The following is a 13,704-nucleotide window of genomic DNA, read 5'->3' on the forward strand; positions in this document are numbered from 1 at the left end:
AGTAAACTCTCGAATCTTTTGATACAATGACTCACAAATATTCTCTCTCTCCCTCCGTTTATTACACAACAAATTAAACTGAATTACAATGCTTGTTAAGAGTAGAACAAAGAGCTTGAAGTTAGTCAGACGAAAGTATATTTCCTCCTCCTTGGTTTTCGAGTATATATAGCATCAGTAAAACTCTATTTATGGACTTGATTGATACACATCATGAGAGATTGACACCCCAAAGGAATTGATCATTGGAATGAATCCTATTGATTCCTTCTAAGAATAAGAGTGGAGCTTTACATGAACTGTTCTTGATACACGTGAAGATTGATTGCTTTCCTTTCAAAGACTTAATTGACATTTATGCGGATCTTCAGACTTGATTGACTTCTTGTGTGAGTCTCGTTTTCTATCTTCTGGAGTAGATTTGTTTACCCGAAAAACTGATAGAGTTGGATTTGTACATAGTTCTAATGGTATGTGGTATAACTTGACAAAAATCATAAGAGTAAATAGAAATATCGAATATTGACTGTAAAGGATGAAAAATAAGCAAAGTTGAAAAAAGAATGATTTATGGATTAAGCAAGATGAATCTATGAAGCTAAAAAGGGACAATTCTTCAATATGGGAGTGTATGATATCTGAGTTACAAAGTATCCAAAACTTCCTGCCCTTTACAGAAATATAGTCATCCCTCTTATAATGGAGGGATCTTACTTTAGATATAATTAAAAATACATAGTGGGGAACTCATGATAAATTAGTTTTTTCTTAATTTCTACCGAGATTCTCTCCCTTAGTGCGGTTGTAACGGCTCTTGTCTATGAGCTCGATCTTGACCGGACTCGGTATCTGTCGGTTTCCAGGTTTAGAGCTCGATGTGGGTTCGAGCTCGATGTTGACTCGGGGCCCAGTATTGGGCCGGTATTGGTTGACCTCTAGCCCTTAAGCTCGATTCCATCACTTCTCATCATAGTTCGATTTGGACCCGAGCTCGATAATGACTTTGAGCTCGGTATTTGACCTGTCCCTAAAACTCGAAGCTCGTTTGTGCCTTCTTCGGATCCCATCTCGATATTATGAAGACTTTCTTCGGTCCATTATATTCCCATCTTGATCAGTCGTACGAAGACCGAAATTAATTTCGACCGTATACAAGATTCAGGATAGGATTGTTGATTGACCGCTGCTTGAGGATTATCTTATCTCGTCAAATTTGAGCTGATTTGGTCTTCCTTCACTTTGATTGATACTTTCCTTTTCCTTCTTTCCGCCTGACTCGTCTTCTTTTATTTTGGTTTCCTAGCTACTGATGTAGAATACTTAAGAACCAAAGCATCTAATTCATGCAAAAGAATTATATCATGGCACCTCTTGTAAACTGGCACTAAAACTTCAAAAAATAGTTGCTAATGATAATAAAGTCCAGGCATCATTCTCAACGTATAGTGTGAAGCTGATCTATTCGAAATTTCTAGCTACTGATGTTCAAGTGTTCTCCGTGCTGCTAACGTTTACTGCACTTTTCCTATCATTTCATTACAGTTTCAAATAGCTTGTTGATTAAACCCGATAAACCGATCGCTAACCGTTAAATTCATACCGAACCAATCGATATCTCAGTAGTTAGGTTAGCAGATTAGTTTATTTAAAAATTGATAATCGATAAATCGAATTGTTAAGCGCAAATATCTAGTCGAACCACCCAATAAGCACCCTTACCTTTTACTAGTGCAATATACTAAATATAAATTTAGCTTTTATTATCCATTTTAGCTTAAATCAAGAAAACATTATTATTTTCTTTCAATGTACCCTTATCATTCATAAAATTTGAAAGTTTTTTTTCTTCAAATATCTGTTTGTTTATAGATTTTAAGCATTTTTTAGCAGATTTTGAAAACAAAATCTTCAAATAGTTTTACAAAACTTCAAATTCTTTTTAAGTAAAATGCATGTCCAGACAGAATTTCAACTTTCAAAATTCATTTTTCATCTCATTTTCAAAAATTTATTTTTTTAAATTTCAGTCAAATCTATGTCCAAACGCTAGCTTAATATTCACAATTTTCAATCATTGCTTCGTCGATAGGATTTAATTACCACTAATAATTAAATTAATTTCTTAGTAGTATAAATTATAAAATAAGACCAAGAAATAGTATGTACTAAGCCCCCGTTTGGCCATAGATTTTCCCAATTTTTTTTCAAATTTGTTTTGGCACATACCTGTTTGTTTATAGATTTTATCCATATTTTGAAAAATTCCAAAACCAGCTCAAGAGTTGTTTTTGGCCGAAAATATTATCATTTTGTTTTTTTTAAAAATCAAAAATTACCCCATATTTTTGTATTTTATAAATAAATAAAAAAAGCACATTATATGTTATTATGACCCAATTAATCTATATCTACCCACTTTTCCCTCGTTAAACTCACACGGCTTTACCTTTCTCTATAAACAAAAGAAAACATTTGCAAAAGTTGTTGTGCCAATCTGTGGCAATTCACCGCAAAGATAAAATTTGAAGATAATTTGCTAAAATATGAGGTTATGGTTTTAGGATAGTGTATTATGTAGTTCATTATAAAAATGATAATTTTGCACCAAACTTATTTATGTTCAGAACTATGGTTTATGATAATGATAATGAATGTTATCGGTGAAGATTATGCATATACAGAATTAGCAAGTTTGTTTGTTTGGTATAATGCTGCTCGGTGGGCCGGGCCTGAACCGGACCGGACCGGGCCCGCGGTCCTAACGGGCCTGGTGGGCCTGGTGGGCCGGTCCTGGGTGGGCCGGTCTTGGTGGGCCTCTGAGCCCGTCACGGGCTGGTCTCCATGGTTGAGCCCACGAGCCCGGGACCGTTTGGCCCGGGACCGGCAGGCGGGCCTGGGCCGGTCCTGGCGGGCCTGGCGGGCCCAACGGCTATTTTAAAAAAAAAAAAAAAAAAAAAAAAAAAATCAAACGGCCATATTTAAAATCTAGCCGTTTGGGCTGAAAATATGACCGTTTTTTAAGTTAAAAAAATGGCCATTTGGCCCCCAAACTTTATTTTAACCCCAAACTTTATATAATTACACTTTTCCCCATTTCTCAACTATAAATACCCCCTCATTCTTTCATTTTTATTCACCAATTCATCAATATCTCTCAATATCTCTCAATCTCTCTCAATCTCTCTACTACAATTACTTAATTTATTGTTGAAATTTCGTGAAAAATTGTGAAGTTGTTGAATTGAAGTTTTCAAGTGTTCAACGATTTTCAATTTTCAAGAAGTTGTTCGGCAATCCGGTAAACTCGTTTCAACTCTTACGTTTTTATAATATATTTTTGTGTGGTTTAGTTTGCATAATTATAATTAATATGGCATTTACTTTGAAAAAAATGTTTGGTAAAGGAAAAGATAAAACCGGTGAAAGTAGTGGCCAACCAACTACCCTTCCCCCGGCTCCCCGACCTAGAAAAGATAAGCAAGTTGAAAGTAGTCGCCAACCTAGACGTCCTCCTCCTTCCGTAATTCTTGATAGTGATCACCCTTGTTTTCAATTTACCGATAGTGAATTTTATCATAATGTTGCACCAGGTGATAGATTAGATGATGAAATTATGAATGCTCTTTATCCTAATGAAACCATCTTAGAAAATAATGAGGAAAATGAGGATGATGATGAAACTCAAGCACCGGATTTAGATGATACACCTACTAGTCCTCTTAATAACCCAAGTGATGCACCGGTCGACCCACCTGTAGAAACTCCTACTTTTAATAGAGAACCTGCTAAACGCTTAGAAACATCATTAGTTTGGAATTTTTTTACTCAAGTAAGAGAAAAAATAAGGCTAAGTGTAAAACTTGTGGGAAATTAATGTCGCATAAATATGTAGGAGACCGTAGCGGCACAGGTAGTTTGACTAGGCACATAAAAACACACCCTAGAGATAAGGCTAGATTTTTTCAAATGAAAGCGCATCTAGAGGGGACAAGTGTAGATTCTGCGATTAACCCTAGTACAGGTTCAAATCTAGTTCAACCAGGAATTAACACTGTCACTGGAGGTATTTTATATTACGATCCAAATAGAGATCGTGAAGAATTAGCAAAGATGATTACTGTTATGTGCTTACCTTATACTTTTGCTTCTAATCCTAATTGGGTTCATTATATTAGAAGAGTGTTTAATCCTACTTATAAAGGTTGGCCTCGCGCAACAGTTAAGAGTGATATTTATAAATTCAAACATGAATATGAACAATATTTGCGTTATTTATTTACTCATATACCTAATCGGATTTCTATTACTACTGATATTGGTAGAAGTGGTAATGATTGTGATTACCTAACTGTTACAAGTCATTGGATAGATGAAGAATGGATAATGCAAAAACGCATAATTGCATATAGAATAATTAATTCGCGTCACACAGGTAAATTTATAGCTAACACTGTTGCAGATATTTGTAGATATTTTTGCTTTAGCGATAAAATAATGGCAATTTCAATGGATAATGCTTCTAGTAACACCAGTGCTATAGGCATGCTTACAACAACACTAAATCCTGCATTTACTAATATTTTCCATGTTAGATGTATTTGTCATATTTATCATTTAATTGTCGGTGATGGTATGCGAATATTAAACATAGAAATTGAAAAGGTTAGAATGGCTCTTAATTGGCTTTTTTATTCAAACCGTAGAAGTAGACTTAGAGAGTATTTTAAAAAATGTGATGAATATGGCCTTAGAGAAAGAAAGGTTCCTAAACCTTGCCCGACTAGATGGAATTGTATGTACGAAAGTTTAGTAGTAGCATATGAATATAGAAACCCAATTAATGCAACGTTTAATTCTCGGGTAGGTGGTGAAGATGATGATGAAATGCTTACCACTCAAGATTGGACTAATGTTAAAATTCTTTTAGATTTTTTAGAACATTTTCAAATTGCAACAAATGCATTTTCTGGGCAATATTATCCTACTATTTCAAACTGTTTAGTTTATATTGCAGCACTATCTGATTTGTTTGTTGAATTTAGTGAGGGTGGGGATATTTATGAACTTGCTATAAATGAAATGAAACAAAAGTTTAAAAAATATTTTTTTCCTATCCCTCCTATTTATGGTCTTGCTGCAATGCTAAATCCTACAATGAAATTGGGAGGTCCTCATTTTTGGTATTCAAATATTTATAAGGCTTTAGATCTTTCAAATGAGGAAATTGCGACACTTGCAGATGCAAAAGCTTCAATTAAGATTAACGCTCAAACAGTTTATAATGCTTATCAACTTGCCTTAGAGCATGCTAGGCCAACTATTCCAACCCCTACTTCGTCTAGCTCACAATCCTCTAAAAGAGTTGCGGGCTTAAAAGCTCTTAAATCTTGGACGGAGTTCAGGGGGTCTCAAGGTGAAAATTATGATGAAACTTCACATCTAAATGAGCTTCAAGTTTATTTGTCTCAGGGACTTGAAAAGGAGAATCCAGACGGCTCTTTTGATCTTTTGGAATGGTGGAAGGCAAGGGAAAAACATTTTCCTGTTCTTGCAAGGATGGCTCGGGATATTTTATCAATTCAAGCTTCAACTGTTGCATCAGAGAGCGCTTTCAGTCAAGCAAGACTGCAAATAGGTGATCATAGAGCGTCTATGAGGGATAGCTTGGAAAAATCAGTATTGTTTAGAGATTGGATCCGCTCGGAAAGAAGAAACTTTGGAATTGCAGAAGCACAACCGGCGATAGATGAAGCTTATGAAGAAATGATAGCGGAACTTACGGAGGATTCGGCTTCGCCCGGAAGTGGTGATGAACAAGCTTCTTTTCCACCACCACCAACGCAACCTCCTCCGAACCTTGAAGGATTTATGAGATTTGTTAGAGATAATACATAGAATAATATGTAACTTGTATTTTGGCACATCTTCCTTAGTTTTTTTCCTTCTAATGGTGGTATTAGTACCTTGTTGTGCTCATTCCATTGGGGGAAGGATGACTAAGAAAGATATGTCATTTTTTGGTAATAAAATTTATTGCTTCTACCCATGAGCTTCTTTTCGCAATATTTCTTTGTCTATACTTAGAATTATTTATATGCTACAATATATACATAATATACAATATATATACTACAAGAAAATATATTTATAAGATACAATATATACATAAGATACAATATATATACTACAAGAAAATATATAAGAGAATATATATACATAAGATACAATATAATATACTACAAGAAAATATATTATGCTACAATATATACATAATATACAATATATATACTACAAGAAAATATATAAGAGAATATATATACATAAGATACAATATAATATACTACAAGAAAATATATTATGCTACAATATATACATAATATACAATATATATACTACAAGAAAATATATTTATAAGCTACAATATATACATAAGATACAATATATATACTACAAGAAAATATATAAGAGAATATATATACATAAGATACAATATAATATACTACAAGCAAATATATAAGAGAATATATATACATAAGATACAATATAATATACTACAAGCAAATATATTATGCTACAATATATACATAATATACAATATATATACTACAAGAAAATATATTTATAAGCTACAATATATACATAATATACAATATATATACTACAAGAAAATATATAAGAGAATATATATACATAAGATACAATATATATACTACAAGAAAATATATTATGCTACAATATATACATAATATACAATATATATACTACAAGAAAATATATAAGAGAATATATATACATAAGATACAATATAATATACTACAAGAAAATATATTATGCTACAATATATACATAATATACAATATATATACTACAAGAAAATATATTTATAAGCTACAATATATACATAAGATACAATATATATACTAAAAGAAAATATATAAGAGAATATATATACATAAGATACAATATAATATCAAGAAGTGATATTTATGCATGACAATTTAGTGTTTTACTATTGTTTTGTTATTTTCTTTTTCGTCAAGCACTTTAATAATTAGATATACATATATACTACATATTAATATAGCCATGATACTACAAGAAATTGTCTTTAAAAAAAAAAAAAAACCCGCTAGGCCCGCGAAGCCCACGAGCCCGGCCCGTTAAGCACAGGACCATGTGGGCTTAGGCCCGTCACGGGCCGGTTCCACCCATTAGGCCCACGAAGACCGGGACCGCCAGGCCCGGGACCGCCAGAGCCCGGGACCACGAAGCCCGGGACCGCGAGGCCCGGCCCGTTAGGCCCACTAAGGCCCGGGCCCGGGACAAAATACAGCCCTAGTTTGGTATTGGTGGGTATTTTGATAATTTTTATAATTTATGGGTATAAGTCACATTTCATTTTTTTTTAAAATAAAATAAAATATGTTTTGAAATATTATGTCCAAACAGATCTTATCTTCGTACCAAACTTCACCCAAATCAAAAAATTTAAATTAAATTTAGAAATATATGGTCAAACTCTAACTAAATACGCCTCAATAAATTCACTCACCCAGAAACGAGTCAAGTGGAGTTTGATGTCATTAATGTGGTACTTTTCTTCCTTCTTTAGGCATCATTCATCACAACAGAGCAACAGCACCTTTCCTTGTACTAGAATTTGTAAAGAAGTGGTCACCTTATAATCTGCTTGATTCAGACCCGATATCCTACCGGAGATCCGCCGGCCGAGAGTTATGAACACGCGCCGACAATTGCGGCTGCTTTTTGTTTAGTCATTTCTCAAATACTGACATGAATGGAAAAGGTTTTTTTACCATGGATATATGGAGGAATACAAGCTGGATCACGTGCGACTCAGATAAGAAAATGTACAAATTTAGTGTTGTTTCGCCGTTTAGGGAGTGGCATCGCTTTTTGCAGAATAAGGACATTTATTAATGTTTTGTTGCATTATTTATGACTAAATTTGGTACACTTTCATTAAATGTTATTCTCTCTACTCCTTATTTTGTAAAAGTTGGGATAGAATTGATTTCTCCTAGTATATGCTTAAGCACTAGTAGAAAATAAGCTTCCTAATATCTTTTTCAACAATGTAGTAAACTAAAAGGAACTTGAAGGAAATTCTATTTTTTATGTATCAGTGGAACTTTAAACATTTTGAATAAAGTTTCATGAGAAAAATGTCTGCAAAATAAAAAGTCCCATGATTGTAAATTTTTAAAAATTAACAAGTGTAAGAAAGAACTTTTGTTTAGAAAGTACATCCTAAAATCAAATTGCAAGAAAGTCGTTTTTCTGAAAAAAAACTTTTTGCAAAAATTGTTATGAGAAAACTTAAGCAAATACAGAAATTTAGTTGAAACAAACAAACACTTAAAATGGATTTTTATTTTGTTTCAAATAGTATTTATTATATGAAAGTCTGAAATAAAATCTACACATTGATACTTGAAAACAAAATAATCTTAAATGTTCAAAATTTGAAGTACCAAAATTACGAATACGTGATTTTTTTACACTCCTATTGTAAATTAAAACATCCATATATAATTTAAGCTTTCCAGCCAATATTTAGAAATTGTTTGATACAAATTAATAAAAAGGGATCTTTGCAAAATATAGCATTCAATATGCAAAAATAAAATAACAAGCAATTTCAATAATTAAGTGGATTGAAGCACAGTCGTTGCAATTTCAACTTTTTTTTGATAATAACTGTGAAAATTACCATAAACAAAAACAAAACAATACACCTATAGAGCACCTAAGAAACCAATTTAGTTGCTAAGGCCCCTCACAAAACTAATTACATAATCTCTTAATCAGTAAACTACATCTATGGGCTCTCTTTGATCCTCTTAGCAAATCTACTCTCTCTGTGATCTCTCTCTTTATGTGTGCAATTACAAAATTCCTATTTACATTTGTTCCTTTAACGAGCTTCTAGTTTCTAGCAGTTCATGTATGGTAGATTGAAGCTCCCCAAATTGCAATGATCACTTTTTTTTTGAACTGTTTCCAGTGTCTGGTTTTGAGCCACTGCAGACTATGCATGACTCTTAGCTTCCTGATAGTTACTCCAATCCAGTTTGCTAAGCTTTAATTCCTTGTTGGCTTCTATCCAGCTACATTCAGAGAATAGGTGTTGTTGTGTCTCCATATGTACAGCTTCACATAGGCAGCAACTAATGTCCTCCACTGCTATATGTAGCCTCACCAATCTTTCTTTTATGAGTAACTTGTCTTGAGCTGCCAACCAAACAATGGCTCTGTGTTTAGGTTGCAACACTGAACTCCAGATCAAAAGCCAGATTCTGGAACTTTAGACAGGTTAGTCTTCATGACTAGGTAACTCTTGCAACCTATATGTCCCATTCAAATACCAATCGACCATCTTATTCTTAATTCCATTAAGTTTCTTCCAGTACCAACTATAGTCCACTGGTTGTATATGAGTTCATGTGTTAGTATTAGTTTTCATAGTATTAGTTTTCATATAAAGCCCATGTATCCATTTAACCCATAGCTAGTCCTTCTTAGTAGCCGGTTGCCAGATTAATTTTCCCATTGAGGCTACATTTCAGGTTTTACTATCTTTGATGTTTAAACCTCTAAATTTCTTTAGAACACGCATATTTTTCCAAGCGACCAAAGCAATCTTTTTTATTTTCCTTAAACCCACCCCAAAGATACACTCTACACTTTTTATCCACCTCTTTCAAGATGCTCCGTGGCAAAATAAAAACAGCTCCCCTGAAGTTGTATATTGAAAATAGGACATTATTAATTATTTGTAACCTTCCAATATAGGATAATTGCCTTGCATAACTCTTAGTGATTCTACTAGTTTATCCACTAGCTGATGATATTCCATCTTACTCCACTTCTTTGAGGATAATGGTAGCCCCAAGTATCTAAGAGGAAAGGTACCTACAGTAAAACCTGTCATGCCTAAAAGTTCCTCCTCTAGAGATTCATCTACTCCTGCTAGGAAGATGCTTGATTTGTCAAAATTTGACACCAAATCAGTCACCTTGCTAAAATGATTTAAATCCTCCATTACTTTGGTTACTGAAGCAATATTACCTTTGCAAAATATCATTAAATCATCTGCAAATGTAAGATGTGTAAGTTTCGGTGCTTTACATATGGGATGCAATTTGAAATCTGGAAGCTCATATATTCTTCTTAATACTATTGATAGGTACTCTATAACAAGGCAAACAATAACGGGAAAATTAGATCTCCTTGCCTTAGACCCCTCTTCCCAACAAAGTACATGTATCCTATCCCATTTACATTTACAAAAAATCTAGTGGAAGTGATGCATGTCATAACTCTTTGAGTAAAACTTACTAGGAACCTATACCCTTCCATTGCCTCTTCAATAAAGTCCCAACTATCCATGTCAAATGCCTTTCTCAGATCAATTTTTATCATACATCTAGGAGAGGTCTTCCTATTGTAGTGCCTTAAAAAGTCATGGCAAATAAGTACATTGTGAACCAATGACCTCCATGCAACAAATGCTGCTTCGTTATCAGCTACTAAATGAGTGATTGCCTTCTTTAATCTAGTACATAGCATCTTGGAGATACATTTGTACAATACATTGTAACAAGAAATGGGTCTATACTAGCAAGTATTTTCTGGAACTTTGACTTTTGTAATCAAGGAAACCATGGTAGTATTCACTTGATTTAACAATCTCCCATTGTTAAAAAACTCTAACATTGCTTCAGTTATATCTTTGCCTATTATTTCCCATGCATCTTTATAAAATCTACTTTCATATCCATCCAGACTAGGACTCTTATTACTATCTATTCCAAACATAGATTCCTTAATACCCCTCTTTGTGAAAGGCCCCACTAACTCAATTATTTGCTCCATGGTCAGTGTTGGACCATTCTTCAACAATCCTGCTTGAGCTTTTGTTCTTGTTGTATCCTTCCTCCCCAATAGTTCTTCATAGCACTCCACCAGTATTCCAGCTATAACACTAGATTCTGTTTGCACTCTATTATTCTTATCTTGTAGCTGAGTAATAGCTTGTTGCATCTTCCTATGTTTTATAATTGAGACAAAATATTTTGTGTTGTCGTCACCTAGTCTGATCTATGTTGCCTTACTTCTTTGTTGCAGGAACAACTCAACCAGATAAGACGATTGTCTGTACTTCTGATACTTCATTTTTTCATCTTGTTGAAGCACTAGATCCAAAGGGTTGGATTGCAAAGATCTCTAAGTCAGAACTAGAGCTTCCTTATCTTCACCTACCTCTGTTAGAATGTTTCTGAAATATTTGCCCATTCAGCTCTTTCAACTTCCTTTTTAGTAACTTAAATTTCTTTATCACCTGCAGCTTTTTACATCCATCTACTTGGACTTGCCACACCTCTTTCACTTTATCATCAAATTGAGGATGATTCGACCAAAAATTACAAAATTGAAATGGCTTCTTTACTTTAGGAAGAGTATTCATCATATCAACCTTAATTGGGGAATGGTTACTTATGCTTTCAGGCGGAAATGTGGTTGCATAGGCAGGCATGTTAATTAACCACTCATTGTTAACAAAAGCCCAGTCCATTTTTCAAAACACCCTTTGATCTCCTTGTTTGTCATTCCATGAATATCGACTACCATGAGTTGGAAGTTCTAGCAATCCATATGATTTCACACAAGTGTGAAAGTCTAGCATCTCAGCTAAAGTTTTAAGGATTCCCTCCAATTCTGTGCTCCTGGTGCAATACTGAGTTGAAATTACCTAGGACCAACCAAGGGATATTACACCTTATACGCATATTCTCCAAATAGCTCCACAATTCCCTCCATTTTGTCCTTTGGTTAAAAGCATACACAAATGTCAGCATAAATGTCACTTGCATAGGAGTATACCTCACTTTGCAAGTAATTGCTTGTGCTAAGCTAGTAACAGAAGTTACAAGATAATAATCTTGCCTCCAAGTAATTCAAATTCTACTATTGTAATGATGTTCTAGGTTTGTGACATATTGCCAACCTCCAATCAATTTGTTTGCTAGACCCTCAATCTTATTAGCTTTGATATTTGTTTCTAATAAACCAAGCAATCCCACTTCTTGTTCATTGCAAATGAGTCTGACCTCCTTCTACTTATTAGGGCCATTGAGGCCCCTTACATTCCAACTTAAGATACTAACCATTTTCTGAGAGAGGAATAAGCTGGCCTCCCTCCTTTTCAACTGAGCTTGAATCTGAGTATTATTCCTTTTCTTGTCAAGAACTTGGAAGGATTTTGATTGATCATTTGCTGGTTTTGTCTAAATTATTGTTTTCTTACATTCACTAGAGTAATCCACCCCGTGGTCTAATTAATTGGTCACCCACTTTGCACATTTTGAGTCTTCACTAAGTTGGTAGATGATTCAGCAAGTGCCATTCCTCCCATAGTCGTGGCTGCTGCTTTAACATAATGTATCTTCTCCCGATTCCCTGCTTCTTCAGTATCCACCCTTTGTTTCTCCTTCCGCTCTTTTGGTTTCTCCTTCCTTATATGATTTCCTTGTTTTGGTGATCCTGGTCTTGTAACCTTCTTCTTTCTACATTCCTCTTTAGAGCGCCCATACCTACGACAGAAATTGTATAATGTAGGTTTCCAATCATATAGGACCTTTTATTCTAATAGTACTCCTTTCTCATTCATGAACATTATCACATGAGGAAGCTTAGCATGCATTTCTACCTCTATCAATAACCTAGCAAAATTGAGCCCCATTCTTTTCTTAGTATTGTGATCCACAAGAAATGGTTTCCCAATTAAACTACCTATTTTTCTTAGGCCCTTAGGACTCCAATATTTGAATTCGAGGCCTAGTAGCTTGATCCACATAGGAACTATAAGTAGTTCTTCTATTGTAAATTCCATATCCGGATTCCATGCTTTAACTATAAATGGTTTGTTGTCGAAATGATATATTCCCCCTTGTATCACTTCATTTCCCCCTCATCTAAATCAAATCAAACTCATACAATTCCATTCTTCAGCATAGAAATCTTGTTGATTCCATGCTTTTGCCCAACACCTCTATATGTATCCACTTAGCACAACATAAGGGGGTTGTGCCCCAAGGACATAGCAAGCTACTGTCGACTTCAAGTAATCTAGCTCTGAACTTATATCTTCAACGTCAATTGCACAAACAAAAGACTTACCATGAGTTTCAGGAGCGATGTATTCCAATTTGAAACCGGCATTCGACATTCCCGATATCGAACTTGTCCCAAATTGACCTTTTTGGCACCTTCTCTTATGCTGCCTCCACTTTCTCTGCCCAAGACAATTTGCGACTGCTCGTCGGCAATTGAACTATTTTAGCCCATTCCTCTTGCACTTTTACATGTGAATCGGTTTCTTCGTCCCTCAATCGTTCCTCCAGTTGTGCGTTTTCCTTATCCTCGGAGACTGATTCACTACCATATCAAATTTGTTTTGATTTTTTTTCCTTCCTTGATTTGTAGTTACCAAAGATGACGACGCTTGCACCATTAGTGCTTTCTGAGATGGAATTCGTGCCCTCTTCTCCGTGGCTGCGCACGTTAAGCTAACATGCATCGAGAGAAAAAACGCATCGTAGAAACTTAGGGCTGAAAAGAACCTCTCTTTTGCAATTTCAACTTATACGGCTAAGTACAAAGTTCCAATTTCACCAACAC

This window comes from Nicotiana tabacum, chromosome 17 (assembly GCF_000715075.1).
Source record: "Nicotiana tabacum cultivar K326 chromosome 17, ASM71507v2, whole genome shotgun sequence".
Classification (NCBI taxonomy): domain Eukaryota; kingdom Viridiplantae; phylum Streptophyta; class Magnoliopsida; order Solanales; family Solanaceae; genus Nicotiana; species Nicotiana tabacum.